At 33.0% G+C, this 18,424-nt stretch overlaps 1 protein-coding gene across 1 annotated transcript in view; it reads right to left on the bottom strand.

Moving 5' to 3' along the window:
* LOC306637670 (palmitoyltransferase ZDHHC19-like) overlaps positions 1-18,424 on the bottom strand; it is a gene marked incomplete at both ends in the record, with an annotated part of 199,296 nt that overhangs the window by 59,733 nt on the left and 121,139 nt on the right. The window lies entirely within an intron of this gene.

Genomic DNA, 18,424 nt, shown 5'->3' with positions numbered 1-18,424 from the left:
GCAAAGAGAGAGCCTACAGAGTGGGAGAATATCTTTGCCACTCATACTTCAGATAGAGCACTAATTTCCAGAATATATAAAGAACACAAAAAACTCAACACCAAGAATACAAATAACCCAATCAACAAATGGGCTAAGGATATGAACAGACACTTCACAGAAGAAGATCTACAAGTAATCAACAAACTTATGAAAAAATGTTCACCATCTTGAGTAATAAGAGAAATGCAAATCAAAACTACACTAAGATTCTATCTCACCCCAATTAGAATGTTGATTATCAAGCATACAAGCAACAATAGGTGTTGGAAAGGATGTGGGGAAAAAGGTACACTCATACATTGCTGGTGGGAATACAAATTAGTGCAGCCACTCTGGAAAGCAGTGTGGAGATTCCTCAGAAAACTTGGAATGGACCTACCATTTGACCCAGCTATCCCACTCCTCACCTATACCCAAAGGACTTAAAATCAGCATACTACTGAGATACAGCCACATCAATGTTCATAGCTGCTCAATTCACAATAGCCAGACTATGGAACCAACCTAGATGCCCTTCAATTGATGAATGGATAAAGAAATCGTGGTATATATATACAATGGAATATTACTCAGCTATAAAGAATAATAAAATTATGGCATTGCAGGCAAATGGATGAAATTGGAGAACATCATGCTAAGTGAGATAAGCCAATCTCAAAAAAAAAAACAAAAGACGAATGATCTCACTGATAAGCGGATGATGACATGTAATGGGGGGTGGGAGGGGGCAAGAATGGAGGAAGGAGGGACTGTATAGAGCGAAAAGAGAGGTGGGGGGGAAGTAAAAAAATAACGGAATGAATCAAACATCATTACTCTATGTAAATGTATGAATATGCAAATGGTGTGCTGTTACTCCATGTACACACAGAAACAACATGTATCCCATTTGTTTACAAAAAAAATAAATAAAATAAAATAAATAAATAAATAAAAAAGAAGTAGAGGGTAGAATGATGGTTATCAAATTCTAAGGTCGTTACGGGTCAGGGAATTTGGGGTGTGCTGGTTAAAATATACACACTTAACAGGACCACTGTAATGTTAGGCTCTATTGGGCAGACTGATGACTGTCGTTGAGGATCAGTCAACAGTCTGGTCTTAGCTGGTTCACCTTCTTGTTTCCTTTTGCCTATGGTCTGAACCATGAGCTGCAAATGTTAAATAGAAAATTACAGAAATAAATATTTCCTTTTTAAATCACTCTCGGTTGTGAGTATTGTGATGAGTGCTTCACCATTCTGCTCTACCCCAGGGGAGATGTGACCATCCTGTGTCCAGCATATTTGCACAGTCTGACCACACTCCTAAAAGTCACTTGGCAGACCCTCAGTTACCAGATCCACTGCTGCCACACTTGAGTTCTTGGGTTCAAGCAAGAAGTTCAGTACTAATCTGATGCCACGTCACGGGGCTTTCAGCTCACTCATGGCACTACACAGGCACCATCTTACCACAGGGTGCTTATGTTTCAACAAAATGTCTTAATAGAGACAGACCACATTCATGTAAATTTTTGCTATTACAACATGTTGTTATGATGGTTCTCTTTTATTTTTAGCTATTATTAATCTCTTACTATGCTTAATTAAATTGTATCATATATATGCATCATATATGTATAAATATATAGAGAGAGAAGGAGGAAAAAAGTACCTCTAGGGTTCAGTCTGTCTGTGCTTTCTGGAAGCCCCTGGAGGTCTTAAACATATCCCCTGAAGACAGGAGGGGATACCGTATATTGTATTCTTGAAAAATGCAAAGGATGTGGACATTAGATGCACTCCCCACTAAAATGATAATAATATTAGTTAATGTACTTGGTAATTAGCTAGATTTAATCATTTCACAATGTATATATACTACTCCAAACATCATATTGTACATGATAAGTACATACATAAAAATTTGTATTAATATAAAGATTTAAAGAAGACAATTTAATGTCTTATTAAAATAAGGTATTAGAGTGTATATTTTTCAAGACAGAATATAAAAACTAAAAAATAGCAAATAATGCCATGGAATGTTCGGAGAATAGTGAATAATCTAGTAGAGTGTTGGAAGTTATGAGAAATGAAGCTATAATTTCAGGTTAGGTTTCAGAGTGGAGAAAAGGTTCTCCACAAGACCTTGCGATGATAACGATGTGATTAAATATCATATGATAAAAATGTATGGTGTTACTCCATTATATAGGTGCAGGCATCAACTTCCTCAATAAGATCCCTAAAGTGCAAGCAATAAAACTAAGAATCAATAAGATGTCATCAAATCAAAATGTTTCTGTGCAGTGAAAGAGATTGTTAAGAGAGTAAAGAGACAGTCAATGGAATGGGAAATAATTTTTGCAATTACTCCTATGACAGGGGATTAATATCCAGAATATATAAAGATCTCAAAAATCTCAATGACAAGAAAGAATAACCCAATCAATAAATGTTCAAAGAACTAACAAATTTATCAGGAGAAGAAATACAAAAGTCAACAAATACATGAAAAAAAATGTTGAACATCTCTAGCATCAGGAAAATGTAATTTAAAACTAAACTAAGATTTCATCTCACTCCAGTCCAGAATGGCAATGATTAAGAACACAAATGATAATGCTGGTGAGGATGTGAAGGACAAGGAACAGTTGTAATTTGTTGGTGGGATGCTCACTGGTACAACTACTATGAAAAACCATGTAAAGACTCCTCAAAAAACATGGAATGGAATCACCATATGACCCAGCTATCCCACTCTGCTAGTATTTATCTAAAAGAATTAAAATCAACATAATATACTGACACAGCCCCTTCAATGATTATAGTAACACAGTTCACAGTAGCCAAACTATGGAATTAATCCAGATGCTCATCAATATATGAATAGATCAGAAAATGTGTATAGATATACAATGGATTTATACTCAATCTAAAGGGAGAATGAAATAATGGCATTTTCCAGTAAATGGATGGAATGGAGAAAAACATGCTAAGTGAAATAGGCCAGACTCAGAAAATCAAGACTCAAATGTTTTCTCTCACAATGTGGAATCTAGAGAAAAATAAGGGAAAGAAGGTGGTCAGGGAAGGGGTCAGACATCATAAAGATATAGGGAATACCAGTGTAGAAGAAGGAAAAGAGAGTGAGGGAAGAGAGAATGGGAAGAAATATGCAATGCATTTCACCAAAATCTGGTTCTATACCTATATAAATATATCAAAAGGGATTTCACCCTTTATTTATATGTAGAAAATACCTATCAAAAACAAACAAATAAAGGAGTTAAAGGAACATCAGTACAGGAGGGAGAAAAGAGGGAAGAAGGAGGGGAGGAAAAAGAGGTGGGATGGGGATTGAAATCTAATTCCTTAGATGTATGATTTTGTCAAATGAACCCAAGTGCTATGTATAATTATAATGGTCTAATAAAAAAATTTTAAAATACAAAAAATAATTTTGTGTTTAAATAAAATATAGATTGAATGGGAAAATGCTAATGTTGAGGCAAATTAAGAGGTGGGTTGATAGCCAGATTGTAACAAGTAAGAACAATGAGAAGAACAGGGAAATGGAGGGTGGGATATGACATCCTTAGGTGTTGGGTTTGGGATGTAAGGTGAAATGCATTTAAGAAGACAGGATAAAGATATGACTGTACACTTTAGAGTTTGCATTACAGCTATGAAAAATAACTCTGAAAATCATAATATTGTGACTTATAGGCCTTATAGTACAAAACAGTGGAAGGAGGGGTGAGTAACAAGGGGAGGGGGGGTATTTACAAGAAGAGATAGGAGAAGGATTATAATAAGCACAGCAATAGATACTCACTAAGCTGGTTGGATTTATTCATTGTCATTTTTCACAGAGAACACCAGTGAATATTTTGTTGCGCCCTACTCCCAAGGAACCTGTGCTTTCACTGTGAAAATGACATTAAAATTATAATAAACATAGAATGTTAAAACAGAAAGGTCAATGAGGTTTCCTTGAATTAAAGATGCTGTTCATACTGTGCTGAGATGGAGAAAATAAAAAATTTTGAAGGCAGTTGTTACTGAAACAAATCTGCCTGAAAGTTTTCAAGTTTCATAGTACTTTGCAATCATGAAGCCATTATTTACATAAACTTTAATTATACTAATTTCCAGAACTCTAGATAATGCAACAACACACACATTTGTATGTGAAATGTACTAGTTTAACTTATATTCTATATTAATTGAAAATAATTAGAAGAAAGAAAATTATAAGACTTATAGAAGCAATTATATCTTAGAAATGTATAGACCAAATTCTGCCTCAGCTTATTTATACACACTCATTAAAGCATTTGACTATTAACCATGACATATAGATGAACTTGAATAGAAGCTAATGAACCAGAGAACCACCAGCCCAAATGAGATAAAATATTTCTTACTTCCATGTTGCTGACAAGCAAAAGCAAATCGCTTATGCCTTGGAAATTCCTCTCCATCCAAAAATCAATTTGCCATAGCTTCTGATAACATATTTTATGCAATCAAACTAAAATTGATTAAATGTGTTTCATAAAATAATTCTTAACTCTTACTCAGCACAATATTCAACTTCAAATATATGGGGGAAAAGTATCTGAGACACCTGACATCTGAGGCACTTTTATGGATTCCATTGAGCAAAGAAAGAAAATTCTTTTCATTAAATCTTCTCTTTCTAATTTTTTTGACTTGTTACACACACACACACACACACACACACACAATAAGTATCTGAGAAGTAGCCTTAAACACAGTACAGAGTTGGGGTATTTTAAATCCTCAGGAGATAAGACTGATTTCAATCTGGGCATTAAGAAGGCATTAAAAATAATGCCAGATCATATACTTAATTCTAGACCCTACACAGTGTTGTGAAATAAAAAAAGGAATGGGCTTCCAAAACCTGAAAGTTTTCCTTACAATCTATATTCTTAAATATTGAAAGAAATACAGTCACCTAGTTTCATCTATGGCATGTGGATTGCTGTGTTCTGTATGAGTTCCCTGCTCTGAAGCAGTGAAATGATAGTCTATCAAGGAATCCAATGGAAGCAGTCTCCACACCTCCTCACCCCTAACTTCATTCAAATCTGATAACCCCATTGTAAACCGAAAATATCATTAAGTCAAAAACCATTTAATGCACTTAACTTACCAAACCTCAGCTTAGCAACATAGGACACTAAAGGATCTAACTACCCTCATGATCACGTGGCTAATTGGGAGCTGCTATTCACCACTCCTGTCCAGCAGTATGGAGAGAATCTTAATGCATACATTAGTCTGGGAGAAGATCAAAATTAAAAATTCCAACTCTGGTTATTGCCAAATATGTATCACTTTCACCTCATTATAGAGCTGAAAAAAATTGTTAATGTCCATTTGTTGCTTAAGTTGAGAACTATCTGCACTGGAGGTATGTACAGGCTATTAAGCTTGTACCCTTCTCCCAAGACTCAAAAAACAAACAAAAAAAATGTTATTAAAGAATGAATGGATGCCTCCACCACTTGGAATCTGATCTTTAGCAAAGCACACTTGACCTAACACATTTATTCACATAGTAAAAGCTATTCGGAGACTGGGGAACAGGCCTCCACATTTTCTACCTTCTGTTCCAAGAAAAATGTGTACTTACATATAGATCATATGAAAACCTGTGATTTCTAATTCTGCTGTCATAAAAGAATACCTCGGATAATCTGAACTGAATAGTGGATTTGAGTACTAAAGCAGAAAAAGTTACCTTCTCAAAAAAACTGCAGATTCTTGAAAACAAAGAAATGGTATGATTTTTCCATAGATTCCCTATGCTGGCTTTTAACCCCTTTCTTTTTCTTTGTAATTTGTGGATCATCTTTAATGAGATAAGATCTAACTACTTATTTTTCTATGTTATTATTAGATGTCATATTTATCAAGCTAGAGTGTAGATATTATTTTATTTAGAATTGACTGCCCTGGTTCACAACTTGTAAGTAGTTAGGCATAGTTTGTGGGCCTTTTTTGTCACTTTTATCAGTGTCTTTCATAAAGTACCAGCTCCAGTATCAGTTCTCAACTTTCTCCTATATTTGAGCCACATTGGACATGATTGGCCATTCACTCTCTATTTCTTCAAACACTGCCCTTGTTGGACATGAGAACAGCCTTCCATGAGCAATCGCCCTTGTTTGTCAAGGCCCAGTCCCTAAGTCACTTCCACCCCAGTCCCTTGGCTGTCTGTGTAACACCCACTGATGTGTGTGCATGTCGTACAGCAAAAGCTCTAATACCTCCCTTGAACTTTAGATAATTACCCTTCATCTTCCCTTCTATGTGAAAAAACATCACAAGTTTAACATGTTCAAAAACACATATTTTGCTTTCATTACCTAACCTACCCTTTTATAGCCTTCCCCATTTCAGAAATAACAACTTCATTCTACTCAAATTTCAAGGTCCATAAACTTGAAATTTCTCTTTCTCTTTCATTGGGGCCTTCATAGATTTACCTGTGAAATACATCTGGAATCACTTCACACCACTTGTCAGACTAGGTCTAGTCCCGCTGTACTCATTTCTCCACTGAAATAGTCTCCTGATTAACTTTCTGTATCTTTCTCTTGTCTACCTATGGTTTACTTTTCACACAGCAATCGTATTACATTGAAACTAGAGTCTGACTTTGAAACTGTTTTTAAAATTATGTAATGCCTTTCGTGCATTTGTCATCAAAGTATTTCCCAATAAAAATGTGTGATTCCATAACAAACCAATTTTTCATCTACTCTCAACTCTTTCGAGTTTTCTCTTACTAAAATTATGTAATCAAAGTTAATAATTTTTCAATTAATATTTCCAAAAAGATTTTACTTTTGATTATTTTAAATATCTGATGAAATGTTTATACATAAAAATACATGCGTGCATAATATGGAAATACACCTATACTTTTTATGAATTAGAAAATCTTTAAGGCTATTATGTCTATCTATGTATTCCATTCCATTTTGTCCTGCTCATTTTGTGTGTTGTTCATCTTTCTATTTACCTCTTTAGATTATATAGTTATCCTTATGAATAAAGTCTTTACTTTTTATTTTTGTGATTACTTATAAAAATGGCATTATACTATGTATAATCTGTGATTTACTGTTTTTACTCTCTATTACATTTAAGATCCACCTATGTTGCTTTATAAAAATCTAGTTCATTAGTTTTCACTTCTGTAAAATAATCCTTTACCTTGTTTCTATTTTCCAGTCAATGAATATTTCAGTTATTTCATACATTTGCAATTGCAACTAATAATTTAAGAAAATGTGTACATATATCCTGATACACATTGGTAAGCATTTGAGGTGGGGTTTCTGCCTAATAATAGAATTGGTGGGTTATATATTAAGAGATGTTCAAGTTTAAAGTATAGTTTCACATTATCTTCTAAAGTAATTGAATACATTGTATTTTCAACATTACTATATGCATTCTCTGTGGTTTAATATTCTCAGAAAGTATACCAAATTTGACCACTTTTCTATTCCCTATAAAATAAAACAACAAAGTACCCTGCCAATGACTTCCCATCTATCCACAGTAACACCCAATCATACCCACAAAGTTCAAGATAATCAGTCCCAGAACACTCTCTGACTTCATCTCCAGCCTCACAAGCCTCCTTGCTGTGCTTTAAATGTAGCAAACACACCCACTCCCATACTGTGCTATATCATTCCCCTCATGACTGCAAAAGACTCCCCAGACAACTCTATCAAACCTAATTACATCAAGTACCAACATTGCTTTTCTACCTCTTCTCTACTTTAAAAAATATTTTATGACAATTATCACCAATCTTCCTGTTATGCTATTTTTTTCAAGTGTTTTTTGTACATCTCCTGTACATTAATAATTGTATGAGCTGGTGGGGAGGTGACTCACAGCCTGTAATCCCAGAAATTTGGGAGACTGAGGCAGGAGGATTGTAAGTTCATGGTCAGCCTCAGCAACTTGGCAAGACTCTGTCTCAAAATAAAAAGTAAAAGTGAAAGGGAATGTATCTCAGTAAAGTAAAAAAGCACCACTTGGTTCAATAGCCAGTCCAAAAAGTAAAAAGTTATACAAAAGCAAGGATGTTGAATCCTTCCTTTAGTTCTATATTACTAATAATGAGGTAACTGCCTAGGACAGGGTAATATTTTATTAAGAACTTGTGGGTGAATGAATGACCCCAAAACATTATTTTTAAAAAAATTTACAAATTGAATATCATTGTGCAATAAGACTGGGACTCTATCACACAAAATGGATTAATTCTTCAGTAAACTTAAAATCTCTTCCTAGAATAAGCAACTTTTAAAATGCTTTAATAATTAATAATAAAAATTTTTCAGTAAAAGGAACTGCTTATAATTTTAAATGATCATGTGAACATACAAAAACATGTATGAAGGAATATTAATATTTGAATAATGTCCCCAATTTGTTTCTTCTTAAGAGGTTGAATTAATTGTAATGTGCCTGAACAGAAGGTAAATGCACTTATGCATATATCACAGTATATAACACTTAATAATGTATCAGTTGTACTCTAGTTAGTGCATAACAAATTATAACATGATTAAATTTACATGATTTTTTCTAAGTCCTATGCAAATTGCCACCAGAAATTAAAATCGTTTCCAACTAATAAAAAAGGATGGGATCAATCTATTCAAAATTTTTGGAAAATATGAATAGCTATGAATATTAGTTGATTGTATTTCTCAATACTCACTCTCTCCCAAATTTGAGCACCTGCCATATACAATGTACCCTGCACCAAGATGAATAAATACAACTTTAAATGACAGTTTTATTATTTTCTTTAGACTATGGAAATCTTGAGTGTATAAATTTTCCTTTCCTCCTCAGGTAACTCCCCATCATAAATATTTTTGTTATTTACATGAGACAAAACACATGTCCTCAGTATGTGTGATCTTGAATAAAATGAAATTGTGTTAAATATAAACTCATGGTGGGAATATTCATTCCAATAAGAAGTAACAGTATTTGTTAATTTTGGTAACAAATGACCTGAGTGGAAACTCAGGAAGATTTTGAAAATGATTAGTAGAGGAACCAACTTCCATAAAATACTAACATAACTTTATGTCACAATGTGTTAGACCTATATAATACAATGGAAAACACTGAATGCTTCTAAATACTCCTAATACGTCTAAATAAGGGTTTAGCCCAGAGCTCAGAAGTACTTAATTGCACCTACCAAGGATTCTATCTACAGTGACCCATAAATATTTTTCTCATTGTAGGAATTTATTATTTTTCTTAGTGTAAAATCTGGGGTTACAAAATTCATTCAAAGAACAGTTCAGTATCATCAAGCTATATAATATTGAAATATCCAGTTAAATTTTTTAAAAAAATGTAAAGTTGTAGATGTGCAATGCTCTTGATTTTATTGGTTTTCATTTTTTTTAAAAAAAAGTGTGCACTAAGACATAAGAAAATTATTATTCTTTGAGGCTGAAGAAAAATTTTCTTTCCCTCTTTGAACATACATTTTTAAGACTTGACAAAACGATATATAGTATGTTCACACCTGTGAAAATCCATTACTCATGAAATAAATTGCACAATTTGATTGCCTTATAGGCAGATTCAACTGAATGATCAGTGATTAAAAGAGTCATTTAGACACAGGCTAAGTTTCAGTGAAAAGTATTTATACTTGAGTCACTGTCCCTTTGGGAACCCACTGAAAATATTTATTTTTGTTAATTCTGGAAATAGGAGATGCTACTTAAATAATGTTGCCCATGTTCTTCCCATTAAATGAACTATTCTGGGCTCATAGTTTAATATCTTTTGTGATAATCTGAATTCTTGAGATCAGATGTTACTGTGCTTTACAAAGTAATGCATTTGTACTACTTCATATATACAATATTTCCTACTATATAAATCTTTTTGTGACATTATAACTGAACTAAAACTAAGAAAATTTAAAAATAACAGCCAATTGCAGAGGGGCACTCCTGTAATACAAGCTGCCCAAGGTGCCAAATCTGCAGAAATCCAAGTTTGATGTCAACCTGGGTGACACAGCAAGACCTTAGCTCAAGAAAAAGAAAAAAAACAAACAAAAACAAACAAATAACACTTAATTGAAACACAATTAGTATGTATGAAACACACGTGTTTTCTCTCAAATACAAAACTTCATTAGAAAAGGAAAATCTTAGTGATGTTAGTAGAAGAAAATATACTAAGTAGATAGGTAAGCAAGACACTTTTTTGTATTAGAATTTCAATTGAATGTTTTTCTTAATATTTTTTCACATCACTTTTTTTAAATACCAATTATTTCTGTTAGTTCTGGAACTAGGACATGTTACTTAAAGTAATTTTCTGCAGATATTATTGTAGTACAACATAGGAGAGAAGTCATATATTTCCTAAAACAGTAAGAAGCTGAGAAACCGTTGAAAGTCTGTTCTATCCTAGGGAATCTTTGCAAGTGATCATTGTTTTGAAAGTGGCTCTTTACTGGAATTAGCCTAAAATATAATATTTTTGAAGATCATCAGTTTTTTTCCCGCACAAGAAATATGCTTCACAGAAACTGTGAAAAGATAATAAAAAATTGAGTTGTCTTGGAAACAGGAAATACCAAAAGAACTTTAACAAAAGATAATCACAACATTTTATAATAAATTACTTTAACTGATAATTCAGATGGAATTATATCCTCCTTAAAAGTGTTTTATCATAGTATTTTAGTACCATAAATCACTTTATAAAGTTTGAGTTTTCAACACAATATAACGAGAAAATATTACAAGTTAGTTTAAAAATTCAGTAATACTGAGTTGAATACAGATAGCAAAAGAATATTTAGAGAACATAAATCACTGAAAATCTGAGCAGTTGAAATGTCATTTGCATTGAAATTAAGGGAGAAGGGCAAGATACAAGGAAATCAAGTGATTACATTTCTTTGCACCTTTGTTTTTATTTTATTGATATTAAATAGCATTTGAAATAAAATAGAAATGATCCTGACACATCATGAATTTGGTGCCTTTGCTGATTATAAAATTTCCCTGATGGAGGCTTCACAGAATATAAAATGAAACACTAACAATTTATTCAAGCACTCTGCATTCCTGTGTTGACACAACAATATTTCATTAAACAGAACTATTATCTTCTGCTGCCCTTTCCCTGACCCTCAAGTTTATCTTAATTTGTTTTAGATTTTGAAATGAAAGGAATGCAAATAAAAGGATTGTTGAAACATGGGGTCAAGTACAGTGCATTCCTGTTTGCTTTCAATCCCACCTCTGTGGAGCTCTCTTTGGCCCGTCCAAGCTGAGATTTGTCATTCCTCTGAAGCCTTAAGGCACCTCAAGTCTTTGTCACTATTCAGTCATTTATTTAGTATTTGTATTATGATGTGTTAGTAATAAACTCACATTAGTTCCTATGGTTGTTATCTCATGATTTCAACCTGGCTCTTCACAACAGTCCAGGGAGTTTAGAGGCAGGTATTGTTATCCACATTAAACTGGAAAAACTAGAACTTAACATACTTGTTCAAGGTCAATTGACTTTTTTAGTTGCTGAGGCTGGTCCAAAGTCCAGAATTATTTTCCACTGTGTTATAAATATTATAATATTATTTAATTTATAATTTCAGTTTGAACTTGGGAATTGACAATTTACTTATTTTAAATTGACTGGTTTTTAAATTTATTTGTTTTTGTTTGTTTTCATTAATTTCATGAAAAATCTTAAGCTAAATTTAAAAACTATCTTTCCTATTTTCATGCAGAAGCTGAGCTTAGAGAGGTTACATGATTAGCTTCAAGATTTTAGTGCCAAGGTTATAGAATGCTTTCCAAAATTTAGCACCTTTCACTGTTTTTCCAGTGATTTACTAGTCTGCATACTCACTTGAAATATTTCATTAAACATTTCCTTATGAAGCATTTCCTCAGTAAACACTGGATGTAAACATTTAAATGTTTTGTCACATATAATCCTGTAATAGACATGGATGCCTTGGGTTACTTTAGCATCAGATCCCAGTTATTTATATGTGATCCAATCACAGCCTTTGCAAAATGACATGATCATTAACCAACTAGCTTTCCAACAGAGAGAAATGTGCTTTCTCATAAAGATTATTCTGGTCTGATATAACTTTTATATACATTATAATATTAAAATCTAAGTTTTTTAAACAAAAGTCTTAAAATAGCAAGAAGTTTATGGTGCATACTGGCAAAACGTCACATACAGAAAACCCATTCTGTCTGCTAATTCTGACGTAGAGACAGTCCACAGTCTAATTACCAGCCTAGTATTTGCTTTATTTTTGATTAACATAAATCAAAGTATGCATGTAGCTTCCTGTACCTAAAATTGATCTTTCAATTAGGCTTCTCATTTAGATAGGTAACTGGAGCGAGACAATATCTACACAACTCTATAGGAAGGTTAAGCCTACTACCCAGTTTCTTTTCTAAAATATACCCAGATAACCAAGACCTTCAGCTTCAGAGGAATGACAGGCACTTGAATGAAAAAGATCAAGGTGAACTTAAAGAAAATGTGACAAGAAATGGGGAGAACAAGGAAAAAATCTAAATTCTCTAACCAGAGATGATCACATATAATCCAGAGAATAGGATTCCTACAAACAAGAAAGCAAATAATAAAAATGTAACCACTGAAAAATATGGAGTTTTAGGGGATTAAAATATTTTTGTATATTTGTTTTACATGTATAATGAAAAGATTATGAAATGAAGAGAAAAGATTCCTCAGAATAGTGCAACAATATGGAAATAAGAGGAGAAAATAAGACAGAGAATAATTGAAGATTCAATGTGTCTTGCAGGAGCCTCAGAAATTTAGCAGAAAACAAATGGAATGAAATACATTAATAAAGGAACACATAACACAGTTCCCAGAGGCAAACACATTGAGATATGTCTTCAAGGGAATTATACCCAGAAAATGTAAAAAAAAAAAAAAAATTGTCTTCTACAAATCAAAAATAGATAATCCAATAGGAAAAAAAATGAGGAAATAATTTGAAAAGGTAGTGATTATTAAAGGAACAATACACAAATGAAAAATGAAAAATGACCATAGAAAATGTAGCTCTCTTTTGAAACTCTCCCTCATTATCATGCAACACCCATTTTACTAGCTCCCCATGTCTTTCACCTTTGACTTTCCAGGACACAAAAGGTTTTGATTATGTACCCGGGTAACTTCCAATGAAAGCTGAAACACTATGTGAATTGTCACAGAGTGACACAGGGACACAAAATGAGCACGTGCTATTGAAAACCTGCACTGATTGACAAGAAAGGGTTGCCAAATTTTCAATTTGTAGAAAACACATTATCTGTGAAGTGTGATAATAAATAAGGTATGCCTGTAATTTCAAATTAATTATAGGGGGCTAGTATAATTGCACTACCAAAGTCACACAGCAAAGTACAAATAAGACCTTATCTATGATTAAATGTTACTTATGAGTGCACAGGCAATGATTGTATATAAAATATTAGCTAATCAAATACAACAATATTTAAAACGTTAATATATCTTGAATAAATACTTTAACCTAGCAATGCAAAATTAAGTCTACATTTAAATGTCCTAAAATGGTATGATGTATTATCTTAAAAGATTAAAAGACAAAAAACAAATTATCAACTTCATAGTTGATGCAAAAGATGGTGCGATTCACCATCAATTCCCAATTTAATAAAAGAAGTTTTAGCAACCTAGGAATAGAATGACACCTTGTTAATTTGATCAAAAGCATCTATTAAAAACTAACATTATACATCATCCTTAACACAGAGGCCCTAGACAGTTCCATTAAAAGATTCTGATTGCTGGCTTCATGAGGGGTTTATTAAGGAACATTCTTTCTATTACGCCGTATTAAAAGACTTGTCCTGTGAATTTGGTATCAGTTCCTTCTTCTAACACTTAAATAACTTCTGTGTTTTGATGATTAAATGTGTGATAGCACACTAAATTTACACATATCTGCAATCTACATGGGACATTAAAATTAAAGAGCAGAGTGAAAGGTCTTGACATGGTGCTTATAAAAATTATCCTGTAATTATTACTTCAACTGAGAATATTTTTTTTTCCTTTGTAACTTACTATACATTATAGTGGATCAGAATTCCATTCAAACTTTTTACTGCTTTTTCACTGTACCTCAGCAATCAACTTCTAATCCTTACTAGTCTCTGAATATAAAAAGGTATTCATGCAGTCTAGGAGCTGAATCACAAAACTAAATAATAATATATTTTCTTATATTGTATGCAGAACTAATTTTTCTTTAATTTTCCCCTCAAAGTATATTTATACATTGATAAACACTGAATCTGAATTTTACATCAGGCTTCAGGCTAGTTGCTTTTTGTGCAATGATTAGTAAGCACTAAATACAGCTTAATGGTGGAAAAATTAAAACAGATAAAGTGAAATAATTGACATGGAAGAGCTAGGAATATAAAGATAGAGAAGTACATAAGGAGATTTTAAATACATATCTTCTATGCTTTGCAGTACTTGCCATGCAACTAAGTAGAGATATTTTAGCTTAGTGACTACCAACTACATCTTTACACTTAATTCACATGGGTTATTTAATCTTGCTTCATACATTTAATAGGTCCCTTGAAATTAATCTAGAAATGTCAGACCTGATCTGCTCCTTCCTCAGTTTTCCCCATCTCATTAAATGACACAAAAGTTTATTCAGAAATAATCAGAATGGCTGGGAACCGTGGTGCATGCCTGTAATCCCAGCAGCTGGGGAAGCTGAGACAGGAGGATCGGGAGTTCAAAGCCAGCCTCAGTAAAAGTGAGTTGCTAAGCAACTCAGTGAGACCCTATCTTTAAATAAAATATACAACAGGGCTGGGGATGTGGCTCATTGGTATGAGCCCCTTGGTTCAATTCCCGGTATCATCCCACTCCTCCCTGCCAAAAAAAGAAAGAAAGAAAGAATCAGAATGGCCTTTTAAAGCCAGTCTGCTTCGGTTCCTTTCTCCTTTACCTGTTATTTAGTCCAACCTATCATCAGACATTCCTCAACTTCCCAACAGCCAGTGATTTTACTCACTTTTTCTAGTCTACACCATCAATATACAATCAAAGAAGCTGAAGAGATCTGTTTCAAACTTCCCCTTGCTTAAACATCCAATTGTTTAAGAATTTAGATAATTCCAAAGTTCAACAGTGTAGAACAGTGGTATTGTCTGGCTAAACTTAGAAAATTTGTAATAGATGTTCCTTCTGCCTAGAATTTCTTCCAGGATAGCTTTTCATGCTTGTTTCCTTGTCCCTCAACATTCAGGTATCTATTCTATTATTAGTTCCTCAAAGACAATTTCCTTTTTTTTTTTACCTCTTCTCACCTTGATGTTTTACTCCATTAGTATATCTTTTCCATAACATTTTCAGAATCTGACATGATCTTAGTTTTTGTATACTTGATTATCAAAAATTAAAATTTAGACATCAAAAATTAAAATTTAGAAACTAAGTCCCCCACAAAATCTACTGGATGTATTTTAAGAAAAAAAAATAGGGAAAAATGTGAATTATTAATTAGGTATAAATTATTCCTAATCTACATACAATGCCTAATCCCTGGTTCATAGAAAAGGAAATCGTGCTTCAAAAACAACATGTTAACAAGTCATTTGCCTGCAAAAGAGAGGAGTCCACGTTCAATATAAAATATAAAACAAAATACTTTAAGCTCATTGTAAGTAATATGCTGATGGAAGATTACCTGAAACTCAAAGGGAATAGGAAATTATGCAAACAGAATCACACATTTTGATGGTATTTGCACAAAAGATAGGTCTGGACCTAAAGAGAAAGAAAGTGTTCCTAACTGAATGACAAACAGGTAGGTAAATGGTTCTTTACTATCTTTATCTTTTCTGCACACACACACACACACACACACACACACACACACACACATCACTATATTTCTCATGTGACAATGAGTTATATTTTATTTTTTTTTTATACTTTATGGTGCTGGGGTTCAAACCTAGCGACTCACACATACTAAGCAAATGCTCCAGTACTGAACTTCACCCCAGTCTATGATGATGAATTTTAAACCAATTTAAAATAAATTATTCATATAGACAGGACACTGAAAGAAAAATTTGCTTCAGGTTCTGCAAACCCCAAAAAAGTCTATTCCTATTCTTTCAAATACTATTTTTCTACTTAGTTTAAGTCTCTCCTAAGATTCTTTCAATGACATTCTTTGTCATTGTGAGGAAATTATAGGTAACTGTAAGAATCCAAAGTAAAATCAAATATTGTATTTAATGGAGTTTGGAGTAATGCTATTACACCCATATTGATACATACTAAAACTATGTGGTGTGAATGAATTTCTTTTATTATTTTTGTACCAGTGTATAATAGAAAACCACCTAAATGTATAAATGAATAGGGAAAGCAAGTCTGGGTAATTCTGGGTAATTATTTGCCAGATCACTATTAAGTCAGGGTGGTAATAAGGTAAATATTTGTTGTAATATTTTTAAAGACAATTTAATATTTCTTGTTTTTTTATACTTTCAACATATCTGTGCATTTCTAAACAAAATACATGTATTTTGGGCATATGCCTTTTAGTAACATATAGTTTAACTTTGCCTACTTTTCATGTTATAATATGGTACTCTTCTCTGACCTTTTTCTTAACAATATAGTTTTTAACTGTTTATGCATATTAGTGTTTGTATTTATACTTCATTTATTCTAATGTCAAATAGCATCTGTTAGTAAGAAAACACTAAAATAAATTTCCTTCGCTGTTTCTGGGTTTTGTTATTACAAATAATGCTGCTATAAATATATGCATGTCTTTTAATGCATATGAACACAAGTTTCTTATTGATTATAGTACCCACAAGTGAATTGCTAAGGGGGTTCATCTTTCTAACTTCTCTTGGTGATGCAATACAGTTTCTAATAGGTTGTGCCAAACTGATGTGAGTACCCACTCCTCTACCTCATTTCTGTTACTTTGTATTGTCATACTTTTTCAGTTTTGCTTATCCCAGTAGGAAGCTAATATATGTGATTACAAACTAGGTAATAATTTCCATAAGCATAATGATTCTTCTATGTCCACTCCTCAAAATATGACTAGTGCATTTACTACAGCTGGAGTGTCTCCCATTTTCTAAGTTACTTTTAAATGTCTGCCTAATTTGTGGTCATCTCCCTTCAAAGACTGACCAACACTTTTTACATTTTTTTCAGTCATTTAGTTATAGGTTGGCCTTTCATGTTGTTTTAATTTGCATTTCCATGCATCTTAATGAAGTTTCTCACTCTTGCCTATTCTCTAGTGTTGATTTTGTTCTTTGTTATTAATTATTGTTCGGTGCCCCTCAACTCTTGGCTTTCTTGTAGTGCTCACAAGAAGGCTGGGGATAAAGTTGAACTTTCTCCACCTTTCCACACACTCAAGAAAGAGGTCTTGAGAAAAAGCTGCCAGAGGTGTAGGAATGTGTGCAAAAGTGCAAGGCACTTCTGTTCTTTTGGGTCTGTCCCAGGTAGTGCAGAGCTCTCTGATCTGCTGGAACTACACTAGTTCATCTTTTCCTTGAATCATCCCTCTACGCTGACGATGCTTTTTGTCTGTTCATCTACACTTTTTGTGGCCTAAATTAGCAAGATTCTGAATCTTAGAGTTTAGGAAGAGCCTTTTGAAATTCGAAATAACAAAGAAAGCAAGCAATTCTTTTTCTGTCCATCAAATACTTTTAAGAACAATAGATTCAATTAAGTTTTTAACAAAGGGGAATTTGAAAATCCAAGTTGATCCTGCTCCATGATTAAATTGAGGGAAGACACAATTAGGAAAACTAAAAGTGGAACTAAAACACAGCAGTTACTATTTCAAGAATGGTATCCCAAGATAGACCAAAGCAATGAAGAAAAGGGAGACCCCAAGCAGTTTGTTTTTTGACATGTGGTCACTGTAATACTGGAAAACTTGGTAAGTTTTTACTTTGCTTTAATAATTTCGTCATAATCACAATACTGTTCAGTAGCATTGAAGTGAACCTGGAGTATGGGCTCTACAGACAGTATTTGTTAATCTGGGCTCGTCCATCGGCTTCTTGTGTGAACCAATCATTTGTTTCTAATACTCAGTTACTTTATCCAAGTGACAAGAAAACATTAGTACTAGGAAGATTATTGTGAACGTGTATGAAGTAAAACAGTCTGTATAAACATGCCTTCAGTATTGTTAGCACATCTGTTAGCATTTGTTATTA

This window comes from Sciurus vulgaris, assembly GCF_902686455.1.
Source record: "Sciurus vulgaris genome assembly, chromosome: 10".
NCBI lineage: Eukaryota > Metazoa > Chordata > Mammalia > Rodentia > Sciuridae > Sciurus > Sciurus vulgaris.
Note: the sequence above shows the minus strand (reverse complement) of the source record. Positions and strands in the feature narration are given on the sequence as shown.